The 22,629-nt window shown below is 51.2% G+C and overlaps 1 protein-coding gene across 1 annotated transcript in view; it reads right to left on the bottom strand.

Annotated features, from left to right (window-relative positions):
* Nucleotides 1–22,629, bottom strand: part of LOC143152459 (homeobox protein aristaless) — an 86,597-nt gene that overhangs the window by 50,174 nt on the left and 13,794 nt on the right. The gene's annotated exons all lie outside the window — the stretch shown is intronic.

Here is a 22,629-nt window from a genome sequence, read left to right as displayed (position 1 = left end):
CGAGTGCCCTCGAATTTGCTTATCCATCCACGGGGAAGAGGAACCTTCCAGCCGTAGTTCTCTTGTACAACGATTACCGAACGGCTCGTAAATTAAACAAGCCACTCTTCCGTCTCGTTTAAGTGCGCATCCGGGATTTCTTTCGTACTCGATACCCTGGCTGGAACGAAAGGAAGAGCGTTTTAACCTCTATCTTCCGGTCGACCGACGGAGATACCATCTACCCCTCGCGTCGCAACAAGCTTTATAATTTCGTGTGTTCAGGTTCTGCAACACGGTGTAACGATCATAGACGAAGAGGCGCGGAAAACGTCGAGATGGGGAAGTACCTTGCGAAAATGTCGAGACCACGTGGGGAAATCGTGAATTTTTTCCACAGACGACGAATTCGCGTTTCTACGAGTCGTTCCGCGACACGAGCTAACCATCGTAGACCCCAACAGAGGCGAGAGGAAACAAAACGTCGCAAAGGGGCTTCAATTCCGAGTTACGAGAGAATACTTTCGTATTCTCACCACCAACGAGCCAAGGGTAAATAGTCTCGCGAGAGTCAAGTGTTGTTCGTCCTCGAGGGGACTGGTTACTCCGAGTCCAACGGTGGTTACCAAGGGGTAGATACTCGCTCGGTTCGCGATCTCTTAGTTGCAAGCGTAATCCTCGGCAACCGTGGGCGCTACGCGGGAGACTCGCACGCTCGGTAAAGGGTTCTGCAACATAATGCAATAATCACAGGCGCCACGAGGGTAACACGGTTCGAGGGATACCGAGAGCAGTTTACTCGTTGGAAAATGTTACGAGAAGGTTTCTGCGGAGGCGACGACGCGTTGCGAGTTTTTAATTTCGCGGCGGGGGTTCCTCGACACCGTGTAATAACCCTGAACAACGACCAAAGGGGGCAACACGGTTCGAGGGATCTGTGCGAAAAAAGCAAGGAACGAGCAACGACACCACGGAAAACGTTTCCATAGGATTTTTGCCAGGGTGCCGGTCCACGGAGGATTTCTTACGACGTTGCACGAGCAATTTCCTCTCCCCCGGTCGTATCGTCTGGTCTTCTTTGTGTACTCTTGCGCGCGGTCTTGTTTTATTTCCGTTGCGCGTCGCTGCTTGATTTATTTCGAATCGAGTCGGGGAACGAGGAACCTGCGGTCGGTTATTCGGCGAAAAAATCGTGACGGGTCCGGGCGAAGGGGTGGCGGAATCGGCGCGAACTCGCGCGATCGAGCACCGAGAGGATCTCGTTAACGAGCCGAAGGAAGCGCTCTGCGGTTTGCCGAAGAACGAGCAGCCCGCCTCGCGTTCGAGCCTGTTTGTTTAGCAGGAAGAACCATCGGGCGCAGCTGCGCGTCCGGGGCTTCTCTTCCACCTCGTTTCTCGTTTCTTTCGCGGGATGATTTTTCGCTCGAGACGATTCAATTTTTCGCCTCCGTCCGTCTCGAGGAGCCTCGCTTGTCGCCATTCGGAGAAACAGGGAGAACCAGCGGTTGATACGGCAACGACGACGAGTAGTGCGCGCGATAGACGCGTCCGAGTGGAGAATCGGCGAGAAAGACGCGCGGTTATAATAGCGATCTAAGTGGCGCTGAACTGACGGACGATTGTCAAATTATCGATAATATCGCTAAACCAACAAGATCGCGCGGCAGTTGTCCGCGAAGAGCGATGCGAATCGGCCAGCGAAACCGCAACACGCAGATTACGTGGAGCGATGGCGCGTCCGCCGCGGCAAGAAAACACAACACGGGGAACCTCTCCCCTTCACCTCCCCCTCACCCTCCTCGGCCCCCCTCGATCCTTCCACACGCGCTCCTTTGAACTTTCATTGGACTAACAACCTACCTGTGCACGAATCCCTTTCGCGGCCACGCATACACACGTTTCCTCTCCGCGTCCGGCCGGAACGTGCAATCCGCCGTTTAAGCGGATCCGTAGCTTAGCGCTCCGTGCTCGTGGACGTAGCTATAATGCTCGAGTTGGCCGGGGCCCCGATAGAACTGTCTGCTTGTGGTCAAACCGTTTCTAGAGGCGCAAGATGCGATTACGCTCGATTTCCGACGATCATCGCGTCGGGACGCGCCGGGGCATGATAACGTACCGAACTGTCGAATGGAAACGCAAATCGATGGGCGTGTCCCGTCCTGAATACCGCGGATAATCGCGATACCTCGGTACGCGTACGGTTGCCTCTCGACGACGAAAACCGCGTTACAAAGTGTCCAGTGCTACGCGTCGCGATGCGTATCGTCGGGTAAGGGTGGTGTAGGGTGGAATCGCGATCTCGATCGGACGAGGAGAATGTGAAGAGAATGTGGAGAGTCTCGAAACGAGAGTACTTGGTACGACAGAATATGGAGGAAAGGACGACCAAAGTCTTCGATAAGAGTATAGAGCGTTCTTGTAAATCACGGATGAGCCACCTGTTCGAAGCATTCACCAGGAGCGAACTCTCGAGACAACCTACGAGACGTCATAACAATTCTAGATCGGAGATTGGGAAATTTGTAACTCTTCCAGACGTCGAGGGTGCGATTGCCTCTACTCAGGATCGAGAGGTGAATTTGAACAGTGATAGAGGAAAGTTGAGTCGAACAAGTAGACGAGGTAGCCTTCCAAGGAATACGCGGCCCTTCGAGGTGTCCACCGAAGCGGAGACGATCCAACGGTAAGGTGAAATTTCTTCTCGTCTCTCTCGTCGAGAATAAAGATGAAAAAGCGAGAAGTTCTCAGCGACCCGCCGCGAAGAAATCGTGACAACCTGACAGAGAACACCGCGCCTACTCGATCTTCGGTTCCCTTTCGTTTCGTTCTTTTCGCGGTGCGCTCCGAGTGGATTACTCAACCTCGAATAACCCTCGATTTCCATCCTCCTCGGCCGGTTCTGATTGCACGATCGTACCGAGATGTTCTTCTTTCCACCGCTTCCTCGGCCGGCCGGAGCTATCGGCTCGCGAACCGAATTAATTTCAACGTTCAATTCCGCGAATCAACGTAACCGGTAACACGTGACCGGCAGGCACGCACGGATCCTCGATCAACGATCTCCTCCGAGAAACACGCGACTCTCTTTCGTTTCATCGTAGCCACCGTGCTACGCGATCGAAAACGGTGAACGCGGAATTACGTTCGAAAGTCCCCGGTTCGAGATCACTCGTAACGGAAGAAACGATCGAAAGTAAATCCGAGAGGCGAATTCCATCGAAATCGAGATTCTTCGTACAGCTGGGAATCGCGATCGGTCACTAGCTCGCAGAGGGGTTTGGTTCGTTCACGGGTTAACGATCGAAAATATCGGTTCGTTTGGAAAAAGTGTCGGCGTCTTAATTGCGTTGTCGCGCGTACGTATCGATCGTTCGATCGATCGATCGGAGCGATTCGGGAAGGGTCGCGAAACAATTTTTCTCCCAGTTTTTTTCCCGTGTGTTTTTCGAGACCGAGATAGATTATAATTCGAACACCGGCGACCGACGTACCCGGAGGGGGATGACTAAAAAATGCTAGATCGTTTTAAGGATAATTCCGTTGAAAAGAATCTTGATTGCGATCTAATTTCATAGAGGGGAAAAAGGAGAGGAGGTAGGAACGGTAGGTACGGTTTCTTAAGCAAACACCGATGTTCACCGCGTCGGATCCTTTGGCCAGCACGATCGTGTGCCCTGGCACCGTGTGCGTGTGGACGTCGGAAGACGAGCCGATGATGACGATGCAAAACTCCCTCGGCGTCAGTCCGACTCCTACCAATTTCACGGCAGGTTAACCGCCACCGCGATGGGACAGTGCTTTATCCACCTTGTGGAAGCCAGATTGCGCACGGTGCGTGTCTCATTGTCGATCGGTCACCGGCCACGCTTATTCGTATTTTTAATAACTTTCGTTCGAGTTACCTCGTCCACGAATATTTCGGCGAAGCGAGGGAGAAAAGGTACCGCGAGCTCGTTTCGCGAAGCGGAGAGATCTCGAGGGATCTGGCCGAAATCTAACCACCATCGTCGAGAAGATTACTTTTCCTACGGATTCCTCTTTTATTGGTACACGAAGTAACGCGGAGAGTATCGTAAGCGATCTTTGGAACGAAGACTGCTCCGAGATTCGAGATGTTTGGAAAATTACCAGATCGGTTTACATTTCATCGTACACTTCGCGATAGGAAATCATCGAGACATCTACGCGAAAAGACACACGTGAATCATTGAAAAGAACAAGTTCCACCTTTCGCGATATTTATATCCGTTAAAATTGCATCGAATCGCGTATCTTCGCGACGAGGATCGTTAAGGTCGCGTTTGAACGCGATACTTTCATCGATGTTCCATCGTTCGTGATCGAACGACTACGAATGCGATCGCGATCGGAGATTGTTCGATTGGGTGATATTGGGGGCGCGAAATCGTCGTTTACGTTTACATGGAAGAGGAACGATTCAGCGACGGGATAAGAGCGCGCTAAATCGTTTGCGCGTTGGTCGTTTCGCGTCGCAGTAAGCCCGAACGTTATCACCCCGATGCCATTACAGGTATCGTCGACCGATAACGCTAATTATATTTTACGGCGCGATAATTATGCAAGAGCCGGTGTGTGCGCGCGCGCGCGAGCGAGCGAGCGAGCGAGCGAGCGTTCGAAACTCGGCGACGCTCAGGGACACGCACTGTCCACGCCGAAACGAGTAGCTTTCTATTTTCCCGCGTAAAGGTACGCCGATCCACGAACCGGGGGTTCGTTAACGATAATAAACGCGAGAACGATGATCGTGGATGGACCGCGATCGAGATCGGGGAACCCTCTCACCGGTCACGAAGACACGGAACGAACGGATCACGATCACCGGTTGATTCAGTTCGTCGAATCGGTGCCCGGCGCTCTCTCCTCGACGTCTCTAATTCCCCAATTTGAGTTTGCACGCGCATGCGCCGAACGGCCAGCCGGATTCCCCGGCACGCATCCCCCGGCAATCAAACGGAAATGGAGGGTCGATCGTTCGGTCCCGATCGTCTTCCACGCGAGAGACCAGATATCTCGGGCCCCTTCTTCCTCGTCGGGTCCTAACCGAGGGACGATCATTTACGAAGACGCGTATAAGCTTGGTGTACAACTCTGTAGACAAAAATAATCAAGTGTGATTGCTCGTAATGACGGGGCTAAGCTGTCCAGCTTAACAAATGATAGTCCTACGGAGCAACGGGGGAAGGAGAAAAGTAGAAATAAAGGGTGGACAGAGAGACCCAGGGTATGGGAGTCTGGTATCCGACCCGGGGCCAGATCGGTAATCGATCCGATCCGCATGGAAAACGCCGCTGCGATGCGCGGCCGTTTCTTATTAATAGGCAGCCGCTTCCTCCGCTCCGCTCCGCTACGCTCCCCCGCTCTTTCGTCCCTACTCTAAAATTTACCTTTAGGACGAACCATCGAGGACTCGCGCGTTACGATGAACCAACTTCTAGTGGACGTTGCGGACCATTGGTCCCATGCTTCGTTGCGATGACACTTGGACGAGTTTCCGTGCTCTGGAACCTTGAGCGAATTTCTTACGTCTAGAGTCCCTTTCTTTCTTCACAATCGAAGAATGCATTTTCTCCACCGGGATAAAAATTACCCAATCGAATTTGAAACGTTCGACAATAACGAAAGTGTGCAATTTTACGCGTTCGTGACACGCGTTCCGCGCATTCGAGGCTCTTTTTTTCTCTCCGTGAACGAATATCTCTCGTTGGTAAAAAATACTAGTTCTCGCTGTGGATACGTGTAAGTACACGCTCGAAGCTCGGAACGGTCGTTATCAATGGTGCTCGGTGAAAAAAATATTCGCTCGGAAAGGACTTTTTCCGGTGGTATGGACCACAAGCACGGCTCCACCTCCTCTCGTCTCGGTTACGCGTAAAATCGAACTTGTTTACTATACGGAGGAACGTGTCTTGAATACGTTTCGCCGCTTCCGTCGGACCCGTTTGATCGACGGTTAACCGTTCGTTTCTTTCCTTCTTTTTCCGCGCCTCGAGTTTCGCGTTTCACAGTACGGTAATAGTTCTCGGTAACCGGTGTTTCCGAGCAAACCGATCACCGCGAGATCGGAGACACTTTCATCCTTGTTTGAACTTTTGCCAATATGCCCGATCACGGATTTACACGCGAGACCGGTACCGTACAAGTACCTGTGTAAATCGGGGCTAATGTTCGTACGCTGAACGAGGGACACGGGTTCTGTAACACTCCGGGGAACATTCGGTAGCTTCGCTAGTTCGTGGCTACACCGATTCGAATTCGATTCGTGGAAACAGTGTTCGTTCAACCCTCTCGTAACGCGGTGAAAAAATCGCGACACTCTTACAAACCTGTGTCGTGCGAGACGATTTCCAGATACTCGATTTCGAGATGTTTTCTACGTCCCTTTTTTCGGCTCACCTTCGTTATCTTTGCGCACGATTCTGAATTTTTTTTATCCTTATCGATTGGAGAGATTTCGCGAGAAAAAATAGGATCGAAGAGTCCGAAAACTCGCGTGGAAAGTATACCGATTAGTTATCCAATTGAAGAAATACAATCGGTCGAGTCGGGCGTTGCATTATGTACGATAGTTCGTCGCTAGTTCGTCGAAAATTGCATAAATCCGAGCAAGCAATCGAGTTTCGGTTCCACGACCTTTCTCTTTCGTTTCGTTCTTTTTTTTTTTTTTACGGTACATCCGTTCCCGACACTTCTCGCGTAATCGTTTCCCGGGACGAATGGTATTTAGCTAATTGCCGTATCCGTTAATCGCCGATACGGATAATCGATGATCTTGCGGCGGTTATCATCGAAGGATGCCGACGATGGTGCTGCAATTCAGAGCTTCGGGAAAGCCGAAGAACACGCGTGTTTCTCGTTCGAGTATCGTTCGAACGATCTCGTCGAGACGAATTCCTTTTGTACGTAGGAATGGTTTCGTGGCGCTAAGAACGAAACGCGAGAAAGAAATAGATCCACGAAGTGGGTGGAGAGAGAGAGACGAGAGAGGAGAGAGAAAGAGAGAGACGAGGATACCGGAGGAGTAACAGGCGGCTACCGTCCTCGGCAGCCTTAATGAAGGAGAACAGAGGGCGTGCTCGGGTGCACCGGCCAGTAAGCAATGTATCCAAACCTGTAATTATGTAGCTTGCTATACATCTCATCCATAACGGTTATTAACAGGAACCTGACGTCTCTCGCTGCTTCCTCCTTCCTCCCCTGGTCGCTCTTTCTCTCTCTATCTCTCTCTCTCGCTCGTTCTTTCTCGCGCGAGGTCGCTTCGTTGGTTTTCGTCGTTCCAGCTCGTTGACGTAGCGACGCATCGGCACCGGGTACGATCGTATTAAAAAATTATTTACATCGCTCGTCCCGCTACGAATTCGAGGATCGTACTCGTTTCGCGTCGACGCGAAATAATTTCGTTCGGTCGATCGACGAAGTTAACCGAACCGTGTCCCTAGGTAGCAGTCGTTCGGCTCACCCCACGGTGTAAACACCGGGTAACGCGTCGACTGGTCGGTGTCGGTGCGCGAGCACGATTCGAAACGCTCCAACCAACGAACCAGACGCGATGCTCCTGTAATCTTTATTTCCTCTTACCGGATAAGAGAGAGCAAGTAGCCAGCTTTTTAACCGTTTCGGTCGGAACGACGAAAATAGAAGACGAGGAGTCGACTCTAATGGCAAACGAAAAGAAAATTTGCATCGATCTCAACGAAGATTCCGCACGGTGATGGCCGTGCAAATAGAAATCCAGGTGGAATCGTCGAGGACGAGTAGAACTTTCGATGAGAAGGATAGCACAGATGTTGCTCGCAGCGTAGCAACCGAACGACGAGTATCTTTCATTTAACGTGGAGAATTTCCTGGCTTGTCGAGAGCTACGAGGAAAGAGGCAGAGAGGTAAGGAATCGCTCGGATGGCGGCTTCGGACGAAAACAAAAGGCCTTGTTGATTTACACGGTCGACGACAGCCTCACTGGACGACGCGTACTTCGAGCGTGAAATACGAAGGTTGCGCGCCGAATAAATTTCAAGACGCGGTAACGACGATACCGGCACCTTCGGTATCTCGTGAACGATCCACGATGTCGCGCTATCGACCACGGTTGACGAGCAAAACGTGGAATTTCCTTTCGGTTAACGATCGTTTACGGCCAATCAGGATCGCGTTAAGATCGGTTACGAGGCTCGATGTCAAACACGCGACAGCGGAGAAAATTACAAAGGTAGCAGGTTGCCGCGTCTATCGATGATATACGAGCCGAGACGAGCCGAGAGGACAATTAATACGCAAGGAAGAGAGATTTCGCGCGTTCGATGAGCGAGCGTCGCCGAACCGCGAGTTTATTATCGGTAACCTCGACTTGAACGGGACACGAAACTTTTTGTCATGGTTATCGTCGCCTAGCTCTGGAAAACTTACGAAATTCACCGTGGCGTAGGAAATCGGAGATCGTTTGACGACAATACTCTCGATCGTTCGTCGAGGACTGGAGATCGCGAAGAAAAAGGGTTCGAGACTCGAGGGTGGGAAGAAAGGACAAAGTACTCGCTCTTGTAACACGTGGACACTTCGTCCGGAACGAAAAATCGAAGAACTCTAGCTTTTCGAACCACGTTTATCGGAATTGTTTTCTTCCATCGATCGAGCACCGCTCCGAAACTCAAAGTCTCGTTTCCAATCGACTCGATTGAATATTCGGAGCACTCTTCGATCTTCGCGACAAATAAACGTTAACCTCCAAACGCGAACGCGTTTCGCGTAAAATACTCTCCTCGAATCGCGGGCTCGCTCGAATTACCGTACGATCCGGAGACAAGCGAGCGACGATCTTAAAATTCCTTCGATCTCGGCCGCGGCGGCACTCGTTGCGCTCGTCTGCCTCTTTTTTTTTCCACGGTCGATCGGTCAAAGTATACTTACGGTCGGTCGGAACGAAACCGTTGGACTTTTACGACGCGCCGCGATTCCGAAAGTTCGGACGATCTCCGTGGAAGTCGCAAATCGTCGTCTGGTCCCGCGGTTAACGACGCCGGTGGACGCGGAGGGTTAACAGGAATCGAGGGACCGGAAACCGCGGCCAACTAATTTCACGATATAAAAAGAGGGCCGGAGCGACTGTAGCCTCGGAGGGTAGACAAAGAACGGCCGACCTGTCATCTGACGGTAATCTAAACCCATTTCGGTGCGGGTGGGTGTTCGCCTAAGCGCGAGGGACCACTCGCGGGCGACCTTCCTCGCGATCGGGCCTTTCAGCAGGTTATCCTTGCTCTTCGAACGCGATCTACGGGAGTATTTCGGGAACCGTGTCGAATCCACGTTACTCGATAGAGTAAAAATGAATTGAAATAATCGTTTCGACGACCGAGTTCTCGTTGTCGATGACATCTCGTTCTCAGAGTGACACGTATTCTCCCCCGTTTCGAAATCTAGCCAATCGAACGATCGAACAATCGAATAATCGAAGCTTCACCGTTACGAGAGCCACGTGAACGATACAAAACGCGTAAATCGCGATACGAAAAGGATACGAAAGTGTCCGCGAGCGTGCCGATCGGCGACATCGTGGCAAGTTTGTAACAACGACCGGATGGTACCGGAGCGGAGGTCGATACTCGCGGAGAAGCGTCTTATTATAGAGCACGGATAGAGGCACGACAGAGGTCAGCGGGAAAGGGGATAAATTCTTTTTTCTCGAACAAAGGAGAGAAGGAGGGGGAGGGAGGGAGGGAGGGAGGGAGGGAGAGTTTATTGCCGGTGGCGTAGTCACAGTCGGCGCAAAAAACGGGCAGTTACCTAATGAGCGGCAATTGAGTGGCGACCAATTACAGGAGGGGCCGGTCCAGCGCATAAAATGCAACCGTCCAATGAGCACTGTTCAGCATCTCTGCCCTTTCCTTCTCCTTGCGTCCCCATCTGGACCTCGAGGTTCGCCTTTTCTTTTTCCTCCGCCTCTGGTCTCGCGGCGCTCTCCGCTCTCTCGCGTCGTCTCTTGCCTCTCTCGCGTCATCGTCATCGTCCTCGTCCTCGTCGTCGTCGTGGTCGTCGTTGTAGTCCTAGCGACTCCTCGCGGAACTCGTCGAGGGAAAACCGAGCACCGAACGGAAACGAGAGGGGCAGAAGAATGAAAAAAGAGGTGGAGCGACCAAGAGGGAGAGCAGAAGGGAAAGGGGGAGGTCTCGTCGTGCCCGTTCGCGTTCCTCGCGCGGTTTAACATCCGAGCGGAGCGAGTTACCGGAAATTGGCGCGCGTCACGGAATCGAAGCATCGTACACGCTCGAACGAATCGACCAGCTCCCGGTGAACGGAACCCGAAGGGAAAGGGTTCGGTCCACCTCTCCTCATCACGGTTTCGTGGATTTCGCCCAAAATCGGCGCGCACGATTACGTCCGCGTTGCTTGAACCCCGCGACTCCCGGGAATCGTTTTTCCGCGCGAGAAACGGTTATCCAGCGAAAACGTCATCTCGAAAAGACACGGGACGATCGAAACGTTCCACGAAACGTGGAGAACCAGGATCGAGCCTAACTTGGATCGACGAAACCCGAAACGCGGAAAGAAATCCACGTTAGTTGATTTTCCCCGTCGATCTCGCGTAGTGCAAGTCGAAGGTTCCTCGAGCGAGAGATTGTTTATTATTCGCGAAGGACGAAAGTTTTTCGCGTCGGGTGGCCGGACGGGCCTCGACGAGTCGATAGTTTCATTAAAAACGTGCTCGTAAACGAGCGCCTCCCCCCGAACCTCCCTCCCCCCCGTCTACGGCCGACGAAACGATAAATCTCTCTGGAAATTTAATCGATCTTCCCGAAAAAGGTGCCGACGGGACGTAAAAAAGGCGAAGAGAGAACCGGGCCCGATAATAGCGTGAATTTTCGAGCGAGTTACAAGCTCGATAGGCATCTTGGCTCGAGAGTGTCCCTCGAAAGCCGGATCGTCATTGTCCTCCGTGGTGGCGTGGATTTCCACGGCCACGAGGAACAAAAGTGAAGACGTTAACGCGGCCAGTGACGTCGATTCGACGCGGTGTTACGTGCTGGGTATCGTTCTTTCGTAAATAGCTTCGTACGGGTACGTCGGGAAGAAAGCGTGACGCTCGACCGCATCAATCTCTCCGCAGGTCGTTTTTATTTTCGGTAATGCCTCCACGATCTTTCGCGGATCGAGCCACCTCCCGTACCCCCGCGTCGTTGACGAGATTGGAAATTGCGTCGCTTTTTCTTTTTCTTTTTTTCTTCATTTTTCTCTCTCTCTCTCCCCTTTCGAATTTCGATCGACAATTAGCGAGTCGCGCGACGCTTCGAGACTTGCACGTCTCACGGTCGTTTCTCGACGTCCACTTTCTTCTTTTCCCCGTTTGCGTCGTTCCGGTTCGTCGTACCACGGCCTCGCTCCCTTGCCATCCGGCGCAAATTGGCGAAAATTATTAGTCTTCCCGAGACCTTTCGCGTACAAAACGATTTCTTTCGTTTCCTTCACCGCGGTACGTGAAATTCCCACGCGATATCGACTCGCCGCTAAATAAACGAAACCCAGGTCCTGGACCGTTTGACGGGTTAACGGAGGGATCGAGGTACGATTCGAGGTGGATCGTTCTAACCGTGGATACGTACGAAATCGCGGATCGTTTTCGTCGTGGAGTCGAAAAAACCGAGAACGTGGGTTTCTTCGCGGAACCAGGCTCGAGACGACGTACGCGACCCACGTTGCTGCACGTTAACGGATTGTTAATAAGAATATACGCGTACCTATACGTGGACGCGCGTACGTGTGTACCAATACGTTCGAGAACATATGGCCTGGCGTTCACGGCCGCGGCGACCATTAGAGGAAAGGTAATAATATTTAATTGCATTTTACGACATCCCCGTTTTGCTGTTAATTGTAATTGCCATCAAAGATGGCGGCACGGTTAGCATACAGTGTTGCCGCGATAAGCAGATCTCTTTCGTACACTGTCACGCGAACTACCGATGTCCTGTACGTATTTTCGTTGTTCATTTTGCTCCTCTTTCACTTTTCTCTTTCTTTTCTCTACTTTTCTCACACTTACCAGGTATCGCGTTTTTCCATCGAAAGGTACACGATTTCGGTACACGGCCACCAACAATGTTACCGACCCCGTTAAACGTCACCCGAGACGCTTCACGCCGCGAATCCTACTCGCCGCAACGTCGCGCTAATCGAGTCACCTCGCTATAAATTAGTTCCACGGCTCCGTAGTTTTACGGCGCGCGAGACTCTCGATGACAATCGCTAAGATCTTTTAACGTCGACGTTCGATGATTTACGAAACTTGTCGAAAGTTACGAAAACCGATGGTAAAGCTACGATTCGATTCGAGCTCGATTCGAAGAGATCGCGAGAAAACCTTATTCTTTCGAGATCAAAGATTCGAATCGTTGCGTCGAGATTCGATATTACTCGCGATAAACGTTTACGAACAAATACCTCGACTGGTTCGATCCATCCAGACTCTCGAGTGTTCGTTGTATCACCGAGATTCAATATTATTCCGTAATAACGGTGCTCGATCAAAAACAAAAAAAGAAAAAAAAATAGATCTCGTCTATTCGTCGTGCGCACTCGAGTTCGTACTCGATTCTCGTTCGTTGAGGTGTCGAGATTCGATGTTAATCGCGATAACGAATCCGTGGCGATCGAGGTGCAGTTGCAACGCGGCGATGCAGCCGGCGGACGGTTTGTCGATCGCTGTCGCGATCTTGTCCGTGCTTCGTTGGAATTTGTTTAGAGTCTCGTGGTTGTACGTGTTCATTAAGGTGTCACGATACGATATCGTTGGTAATAACGGTGCTTGTAAAAGCGTGGCACGGGAAGCTTTCGTCGAGATCGACGATGAAAATCGCCAGCGGCCGACAGCGATCTTCGCGCTACCGTCGAAACCTTGAATAATAACACGGTGTCCGTCTCGCGTTCGGCACGCGTTCGTGTCGCGCGGAATCGTCGATTTGCTCGAGAAATTGTAATCGAGAAGGACACGTTCGCGGAGGTAACGCGAAATCGTCGATTTGTTCGAGAAATTGTAATCGAGAAAGTGGACACGTTCGCGAAGGTAGCGTGGAATGGTCGATTTGCTCGAGAAATTATAATCGAGAAGGTGGACACGTTCGTGGAGGTAACGCGAAATCGTCGATTTGTTCGAGAAATTGTAATCGAGAAAGAGGACACGTTCGCGTAGGTAACGCGAAATCGACGACGATGACGAGCAAACGAAATCGGTGATCGACGATCCGTGGATTTAGTCTTTCAGTGAGTTTAGTCTTCGGTGAGACGCGAACGAAGAAACCGTGGCGGCAGCGTGCTCTCGATGCGCGTCCGTCTACGAAAACGTACGATCGCTGCGCGCACGAAATCCAGAAAATTTATCGTCGGAGGGGTCGGCATGAATTTACGCGACGACGGCACGATTATTTCGTTCGTACGATAATTATCTCCACGCCGCGGCACAAGGAGACGCGGTGAAACGGAGAGAAAGAAAGAGAGCGAGAAAGAGAGAAAAGCTTCTCGCTCGTACCTACGGAGATCTCGTTCTCTTTATAAGAGTCGCGCGAGCTCGAGCGCGCGCCTCGTTCCCGCGTTTCGAAGTAAATTAATAATTAGGGAAGAATGATCGTACACCGGGGGCTTCGACGCGATTCTAATTACGATCGCTTTCAGCCACGCGGCCCGTGTTGTACACGATCGATCCGCGATGAAGACATTTAACTCGACCGTTTTCGCGATCGCGGAATTTCTTTTCGCGGTAAGAGAGAAAAACAGAGAGAGAGATAGAGAGAGAGAGAGATAGACTCGTTAAAACGTGGCAATTAACGGCCATTTTTTCCCTTTAACGATTGCTACGGCTTCGACGGTACATTTATTGCGCCCATCAACGCAAACGGACATCAATTTTCGCGCAAATACCCGACACCCGATCCCGTAAAATTCTACGCGGTTTACGCCAGTGGGGGCTCGCGTGCGTCCGCGCGCCCGTACCGAACCACGCCAATGTGATATATGCTAATTGCAATTACACCGCGTGTACGCTATCGGGCGTCCGCTCGGTGTGTGCACGGTGCCCCGCGTGACGGGCCACGGAGTTCCGCCAACTTTGCGCTAACTTACTAAACTCAAATTTAACTGGATCTCATTTGCCTCCACTTGTTCGAGCGCGTACCTTATACCACCGCGGCGGAGACCGTGCTCCTCCACCGTTCCAACCGGCTAGAAACCGCCACGAATTGAATTATACCCCGAGACGTTATCTCGCGGAGTCTCCGCCGCGATACCGAGCGTACTTTTTATCGCTGGAGCACGTGAAACGGGATCGCGTTCCGCGCGCGGATCACGCCCAACGGTATCGATTTATCCGTCCACGTTACGATGTTTTCGAACGAATTTTCGTACACGCGGACCAAGGACACCGCGATAGGTGTCGACGTCGGGGGACTCGTAACGAGGAATCGTCACACTTATCGCGACCGAAAGCTCGCGAAACGAGACGACAACGCGGGTTAGAAATTCGTAATCGTAGCAGTCCGTTGATAAAACGCTTCGGTAAGGAGTATCGATGAGTAACGACTCCGTTCGAACTTGTTTCCTTAAAGAGTTTACAAGGAACGAACCCTACCATTTGTAAACTATTCAGATAACGTTATTGTCGTTGGCAGTGTTTTAAAGTAACATGCGCGCCAATTATCGAATATTTCAGCGTTTCGAGTTACGGCGCGAATGTCGTATGTCGAGGACGTTCTCCAATACGGAAAATCGACGAGAGAGAGAGAGAAATATGAAAAATGCTACCGTTAATTTTATACGGATTTTTAATAACGAATTCCGAGAAGCGCCGCGCACGCTCGGAGTGTGTTGAACACTTCTTTTTTTAATTTTACATTTTCGACTTCTTTCCGGCACGCGATCGAATCCCCCCATTGTTAGCCAGACCGTAAATTACGAAACACCCTGTGAATGAATTCGAAGTACCTCGAAAAGTTATCAGCGTCGACAACCCGAGAACCCCCCCGTTCTCGAGTTTTCGATCTACGGACGGTTTCGCGTGTACACAGTGGAACAAGATCCACCTCTAGATGAATCGTCGATTAATTATAATGAAGATATTAAATTCTTTTCGCGACCAGTGCGCACCTCGTCAAGCTTTGTAATGATATTCTTAATTACCGCCGCCGGGGGGGGCGATTAAATTTATTCGCTCGCTGCCAGTCATTACCCGGGGCTTTATCGCGTAAAAGGATCGACATTTTTGCGCGAGACTCTCGTGCCTCGAATGCATTAGAAAAACATACAACGGGATCGTACCGAGTTGCATTATATCGACGTTAAACGAAATGAAATAAAGCACGCGACACGAGCACGACGAAACGCGGAAGCTGATCTCGTATTTACCTGTACTCGTGCTGACATCGACCATATTCGAATCGAGTTTCGCGAAATCGCTCAACGATCGCCGCGTTATCGATATCTCGCAAAAAGTGGTTCCAATTCCTGGAAGATATCGCGTTCCGTCGATCGCGATCCAGGAAGGATCATCGATTTCATTGGTCTATGATTCGCGAGGACTCTACGAATTCTATCATCGTCGCAACGTGTACCGATTTTTTTCAGTTCTCGAAGACACCTTGGCAAACGACTTCCTGCAACGCGCGTCGTAAACTCGCTTCGAGAGGGTTACACCTGCGTAGAGAGCGTAAATGAAAAAAGAAAGAAAAGAGAAATTCCTCGTTTAATAAATATATTCTTTTTAATTAAAGTATCGACTTTTACGAATACTCGGAGAGAAAGGTCGAAATTCAACAAATTACGGAAGTTACGAATTTATTTCCAAAGGTGTTCCGAGCCGATGAGCCCGCGCGGCTTTTGCCCGATGGAATTCCCGAACGTATAACAGTGTTTACGACTGGAAAACTTGCGGGCAATTTCATTTAATATACGTTGAGCGGCTCGTCGGTCACCGTCGATGAACGATGAACTTTCCACGGTCATTTGTGACCATGTGAAAACGTGTAAAATAATATCCTAAAGAAAAAAAGAACAAACGAATAAACATAGCCGTAACGTTTCTCTATCGACACGAGACACTCGCGTTTCGCAGTCTGCTCGACATTGTCGTTAATTTTTACCTGTTCTCCACTGTGCAAAGTTTCCTCGCTCGCGTATTATCTCTATTCCGTAATACGAGTCGTTAAACAACTTCCCTCGGTAACCCGTTAACGGATAAGTTAGATGTCCCGTGACGATTGCGGCTGGCCGTCGATGAACCGGGCCGATAACAAGGGACGTTTAGTTTTTCCAGCGTGGAAGAGTGGTGTGTAGAGTTTCGATCGCGAAGTCGTTCGGTAAAATCGCGACAGTGACAAGGAACGATTTTCGTTTCCAGGAAACGGTCGCCGATCACGCCACGCGCGCGAGCCTCTTCCACCGGATCTTACGATGGATCGATCGAGCGGATCGATGTTTTCCGCTCCGTTACGAGCGAAATTCGTTCGCGGGGACGGGTTATACTCGCTAGAGCGGATTAAGCTAACGACAGAAGTCGAAGATCGCGCCGGGGATAATCGTCTACCGGCCGTTAGGATAAGAGTGTGTTGTCCTGTCGGTGTACGACTCGGACCGAGCCGTAACGGTGTAACGCACACGTTCGCGAATTACGGTGTGCAGATACGCGTCGAGACACGCGAACGTAATAGATTCGACGCGGATCGGGACGGTTTTATCGCGTCTAGCGAGTCGGCGTTTCGTCATTCGTTGAATTTACGGTCCCTCGGAGCGATCGGGCCGCCCCGAACGAAAATTTTCATTCCCCGCGCGAGACCCGCCCGATGAGGTAGGAGTTAATTGAGTCCTCGCGGCCGTTAGGCGCTCTCTGTACGTGTATACGATCGATCCATTTTTCATTGATTTTAGGCACCGCTGTCGCTCGTTTTATACGTCCACGGCCGGGTAGAAGCCCTCGCCCCGTGTTCCAGCGAAGTTTAATTAACTCGTTCTTTCGTGGAAAATAGATACGAAAACGTTCGACTTATATTGCCCGGGGTGAGGCGATTCCGGCCGGGCGTGTGTAATAAACTTAACTGGAGGAAAAAAAAAAGGAAGAAGAAAAAAAGCGGTTACGACCAAGGGGATCGTAAATACATTAGTATTTACGCGGCGATTCGGAAAAATACAGCCGCGGCCCGATAAAAATGCAACTGGCCGATGGGACGATTCCGCGTGTTTAAAAAGGGGGACAGGGAGTCTCGGGGAACGCGAGCGAGCGAGAGAGAGAACGAGAAAGAGAACGAGAAAGAGAACGAGAAAGAGAACGAGAGAGACGGAGAGAAAAAGAAATCGTCGGTTGAACGGCTCATTCCGCGGCGTGCAATATCTGAATTATATATGCACTCGTAAAACTTGTAATACTTCCTAATTGCGCGTCGTTCCTCCTCGGTCGCGCGTTTTGTAATTATTAGCCGGCGTGTATATCGGCGTAATTATGCGACACTTTGATTTGCCCGGGCATTCATCGATTTACGCGCGGTCTGTGTGCGCACGTACACGGGGAGGGGTGGCGAGGGGGAGGGCAGGGGGAAGGGGAATACTACACGGGTGCACCTTCGACCGCCCCGCCCATTCACCGAGCTCCCACATTTTATCTACGCCTTTCGTTAATCGAAACGCCGAGTATTTTATGGCCTTTTACTTTATCTATAGCTTCGGGGAAACACGTGTAACCGAAGCTGCAGTTTGCTTTTACGATACGACACGCCACTGCTAACGGCTAACTCGTAACGCGTCTTATTGATAACGAGCCTCGTCGCTGAATTTGATAGAAAATACTATTCCCCGATTATTACGCTTCCTCGAGTATGCGAGCTCTCTCTCTCTCTCTCTTTCTCTTTCTCTCTCCGTCCCGAGGGTATATAGTAATAATATCGCGGAATGCCGACGTCGAGACCCCGCCACTTTTATTACCGCCGCGACGACAACGACAACGACGACAACCATGGCGGCCATCGCGTCCACCTCCTTACACGTAGGATTTTCGTACAGAGATTTTTCTTACGACGTTCTTACCCCCGTGACTACGGCGACGTCGCGCTATCGTCAGCCGTGTCCCGACTCATTTTCTTTTTTACGATAAGCCCCCCTACTCCTCTCCGCTCCGTCTCGAAGGACCAGATCCAGTTATTCTCTTCTCGGGGACCACTTAAACACCCAAATGGACTCGATAATTTCATAATGATTTACCGTTCCTCTCTTGAAAAACTCTTCCCTTTTTCTACGTTCTCTCCCCCTCTCCCTCTCTCTCTCTCTCTTCGCGCCTCCTCCCACTACTACCGCAACATCTTCTCCGGGTTCTCCCGCTCCGTTTCGGGGATATTTTCTTTTTTTTTTCCATCGCGACACCCCACTGTACATATACGAGTGAGCGCTCGAATTTGACCCGAATACGAAAGAATTCGTCCCGCGAGCCGATCGCTAACAATTATCGTGCCGATCGCGGACAAAAACTAACGCGAGCTGGCGTCCGCGAGGCGGGGTATGCCGGCTCGTAACCATGGAATTCTGGAATATCTATACCGATGTGCTTCGCTCGCGTAATTACTCGCAATTGATCGTTCGGCCGAATTCTCGATGCTTCGGCCATCGCGATCGTTAACAGTCCGAGCGGTATCCACTTCCGTGGACCAAAAACCGCGATGGCCGGGGACCGAGTCTTCGTTCCGCGTTACATTTTCGAAATTACTTTTTTATAGAGTTTCTTTCTTTTGTTTACATCGACGAGGAAACATCTCAAAGGAATCTTTTCTAGGGGAAAATCTCAAAGGAATCTTTCCTAGAGAAATATCCCAAAGGAATCTTTTCCAGGGGAAAATTTCAAAGGAGTAATTTTCCAGGGAAAAATCTAAAAAAAATCATTTTCTAGGGGAAAATCTGAAGGGAATCTTTTCCATGGAAAAATCTCAAAGGAATCTTTTCCAGGGGAAAATCTGGAAGGAATCTTTACCAGGGGAAAATCTCGAACGAATTTCTTCCAGGAGAAAATCCGAAAGGAATCTTTCCCGTGGAAAAATCCGAAAGGAACGTTGATCCGTAGTATCTCAGCCGATACTTGGCGGCACGTCGCGGTCAGCCATTATCCGGTTTCGATGGCCGCGCGGATATCCTCGCGACTTTTTGTCATTGTCGATTTTTCAGCAAGTACGCAACGCGACCCGATTCTCATAGAAATCTCCGATCTAGACAACGCGTTGCACGCGAGCACCGAAGGAAGTCAGCCGGTTCGTAGGTAGTACGTAGTACGGTCGACGAGACCACTCGGCTCGTTAAGGCGACGCTTCTGATTGGCTTCGAAATGCAAGCGCGCGCGAACGAGCGAGCGAGCGAGCGAGCGCCGGGGCGAGCACAGCGCATAAAACCGCGCTGTAAAAATTATCTGGCTTTTCTTTCGTTAAACGGATGAAATACACGCGAGCCGCTCGCGAAACGTTCCCGCGGTTGGGCGATAATTAAGCGTTTTATTGGGCGTTCGAAGTACTCGGGTATTCGAGTAATAACGGAGCCTAATCAGCGCGATGAATCTTCGGCTTTTTCCGCGTCCACGGTGAAATTCGAACAATTATCGATAATTAGTTTCCGTCGTGGTCGGTGATGTCGTCGCGTCAGGGCCCCGTCGTTGTACCACGACGCCCATACGAGACCACGGACTCGTAAATCGTAGACAAATCGCGCGCACGCGCAGCTGCGCCAGTCGTTTCTGTATAATTTTCAAACGTATCCGTACGAGCCTCGATTACCTACGTTCCACGCGTTTCCTTTTCAACGACTTGCACGCTTCTCGGGCAAATCTCACCGCGTTCGTTTCGCAGATAAGACGTTCGCGCGAATCATCATCGTCGTCGTCCTCCTCGTCCAGTTCAGCCTGGACACTTGGAGGCATCGATCGAAATGCGAAAAATCGTATCGTAACCGATAGAGGAATCGAGTCGTTCCCGATAAACGATGCATCCTATTACCATTTAACGGCGATAGACGCGGAAAGAACCTTCGGGACGTCTAGGTATTCAACGACGGATACGGTTGCCCTTCGAGAGCGTTAGGACACCTGCTCGTTTCGCGAGGTGACTTAATTACCTTCGGTGGGTAGTGTGTACGCGCACGTTTTGCATCGCTATCTCGAGAATGTTTTTACGCAAGGTACACGAAGGGTGGTACATCGAAGCGTAATTTTTTTTATCTTCCGTGGACGTTGATCGGCATCTGGAAGCACACACGTGCCCCGAACAGTCGCAACACTCGAACCCGAGAGAACATTCTTGCGATTTTCGGGGACCGGAGTCCAAAATCGTTCGACGCTTACTCGCGATGCGTGGAGTCGTCGAAGATGGTTCGAACGCTCGAGAGACTCTCGTTTCCGTCGCTAGGCGGTGCAAACGCGCGCGAATCGAGCCTCGAAGCGGAATCGTCGGTAAGTTTTGCGCGCGAAACGACGAGATCGACGATCAACGATCGCGTACGAAATCGTCGAGGATCGAGAGGCGTCGAAACGCACGAGTGTCTCGTTTCCATCGCTACGCGTTGCAAACACGATCGAGCGTAGGGAACGTCGCCACCGCGTATCGTTCGCGCGTTAACGACGACAAGCGGAATCATCGGTGGGGCGAGTTCGCATTCGTTCGAAACGAAGCGATCGGTAGTTGAACGACGACACGCGGAATCATCGGGACGACCAGAGGGGTTAAAACGCTTAAGAGTGTCTCGTTTCCATCGCTACACGCATCCCGCGGTAGTGAGTGGATTAGTCGTGCAAAGGGTGGCCGGTCCCTTTGAGCCCAGCTCGGGACTGCGTAACTCACACGAACTCTCCGCTCGCTCGCTGGCTCGCTCGCTCGCTCGTGCACGCTCGGTTCGCGTTCTCTCGTTGTTCGACGCTTCAGACCGAGGACTCTGATAACGATAATTAATGTTGCCCCGCGTTGATTATCCCGCACGCGATACCTCTGCTTACCCTTCAGCCTCGTCCGCCTCTCGTTTCGTCTTCTTTTCTCTTACGGAGCGTTCCTTCGGTCGAGCTTCATCGAGCTCGCGAACTTTACTCTCTCTCTCTCTCTCCCTTTCTCTCGGTTTCTCTCTGTTTCTATACCGAACGCACGAAACGTGTACTCGAATCGTTCGTATCGTTAAACAACGCGATCGAATCGCCAACCTTCTCCCGGAGGAAACAATTTTCCCCCTTATCTGGCCCGTCGACGGGACGATCGAGCACGCGAAGATCCACGGAGACAAGGAGAATCGGCGAACGATAGACGCATCGACCGCGATACGTCTTACGGAACCGAAAAGGTTACCACGAGACGACCGATTGTCGAGGATCGGACGTTCTTACAGGATTTCCACGGGGCAGCGTCGTCGATGCGAAATTAATCATGCGAGCCAAGGTTCGGAGAATCCATTAAGAAGCAGCGCCGGTGCCGCGGCCAGGGAGACACGGAGACCGTGTTAACTGGCTTCCACGATATCGTCATTAGGAATCTTAATATACGGGCCAAACAACCACGGTGATCCATGATTCTCGTCAAGCGCGATTGTCCCCTAAAATGAGTATAAATCAAAGCTCCCCGACACACCCGTGCCCTCGCCCCCTCTCGTAGAGCAAAGTGCCCCTACGATCGTCCCCGCGAACGATTCGCAGGTAAACGACCCTCGTTTGTTTTGCAAACACCGAACACGAGTGTAGAGACAAAAATGATTAATCGCGTGGGGTCGGCGTGCATGGTTTCGCGGTCGCGCGTCGTTGCTCGTCCTCGTTAGTTTTCCCGCTGCGCTGGGTACGATTCTTTCTTCTGTGTTTTTTTTTTTTTTATTCCTTTTCATTTGTTTCTGGCGCGAACTCCGTTTCTCGAGGCGTCACATTTTCCACGAGCGGGAGTTTTCCGTTCGATGGGTCCCGTTGTCGCGAAGAAAGCCTCGCGAACTTATCTCGCTCGTCGTCCCGTCTAGACGGGCCGACGGAAAAATTCTCCGAGGAAATGCTCGCGTTCGGGTCGATTTACGAGCACCGCCAACTTTTAGTGGACCATCGCGTAAGTGGACCTTCGAAAGCTCTAATCGTAAGTGCCTCTTCATTGCTGGTGCGTGCACCCGTCCGACAGATAGCGGAGCACCTTGGCGAGAAAAGGAGAGAGAAAGAATGCTGGAAAGGGATGCTCGCTCTTAACCGATCAGGGCCGTGCCACCTAATGGCTCTGCCACGCCACGTGACTCTACGATGCTTAATGCGGGTCTGCAGGTGATCGCGGCCAAACCGTGAACGTTCATCGCGTAACGCGATTCGCGCCCCGTGGCTCGATTTGCACGCCGACCGATCCACGGAGAACGACCTGTCGCGACGCGAGTTTCGTTCAGGAGCACTCCTGGACACCTCTGGCGACAACCTGGAATCGTTTACAGGGGAAGTACCTGCGTTGAATCGAAAGAGGAATTCCCTGGTGGAATCTAGTAGCGAAAATCTAAGGTCTGGGTTCACCTCGTTCGTCCTCCACGATCAGAGAATACCGAGTAATAGACACTTCACGTTTCGTGATCTCCGTATAGGAAAGATTGCACTTCTATCCGAGTATCGCGACAATTATCTCGCGTTCAAAGTTTCGCGCAAC

Source organism: Ptiloglossa arizonensis, chromosome 10 (genome assembly GCF_051014685.1).
Source record: "Ptiloglossa arizonensis isolate GNS036 chromosome 10, iyPtiAriz1_principal, whole genome shotgun sequence".
In the NCBI taxonomy this organism is placed as follows: Eukaryota; Metazoa; Arthropoda; class Insecta; order Hymenoptera; family Colletidae; genus Ptiloglossa; species Ptiloglossa arizonensis.
This window is presented reverse-complemented; position numbering and strand designations above follow the sequence as displayed.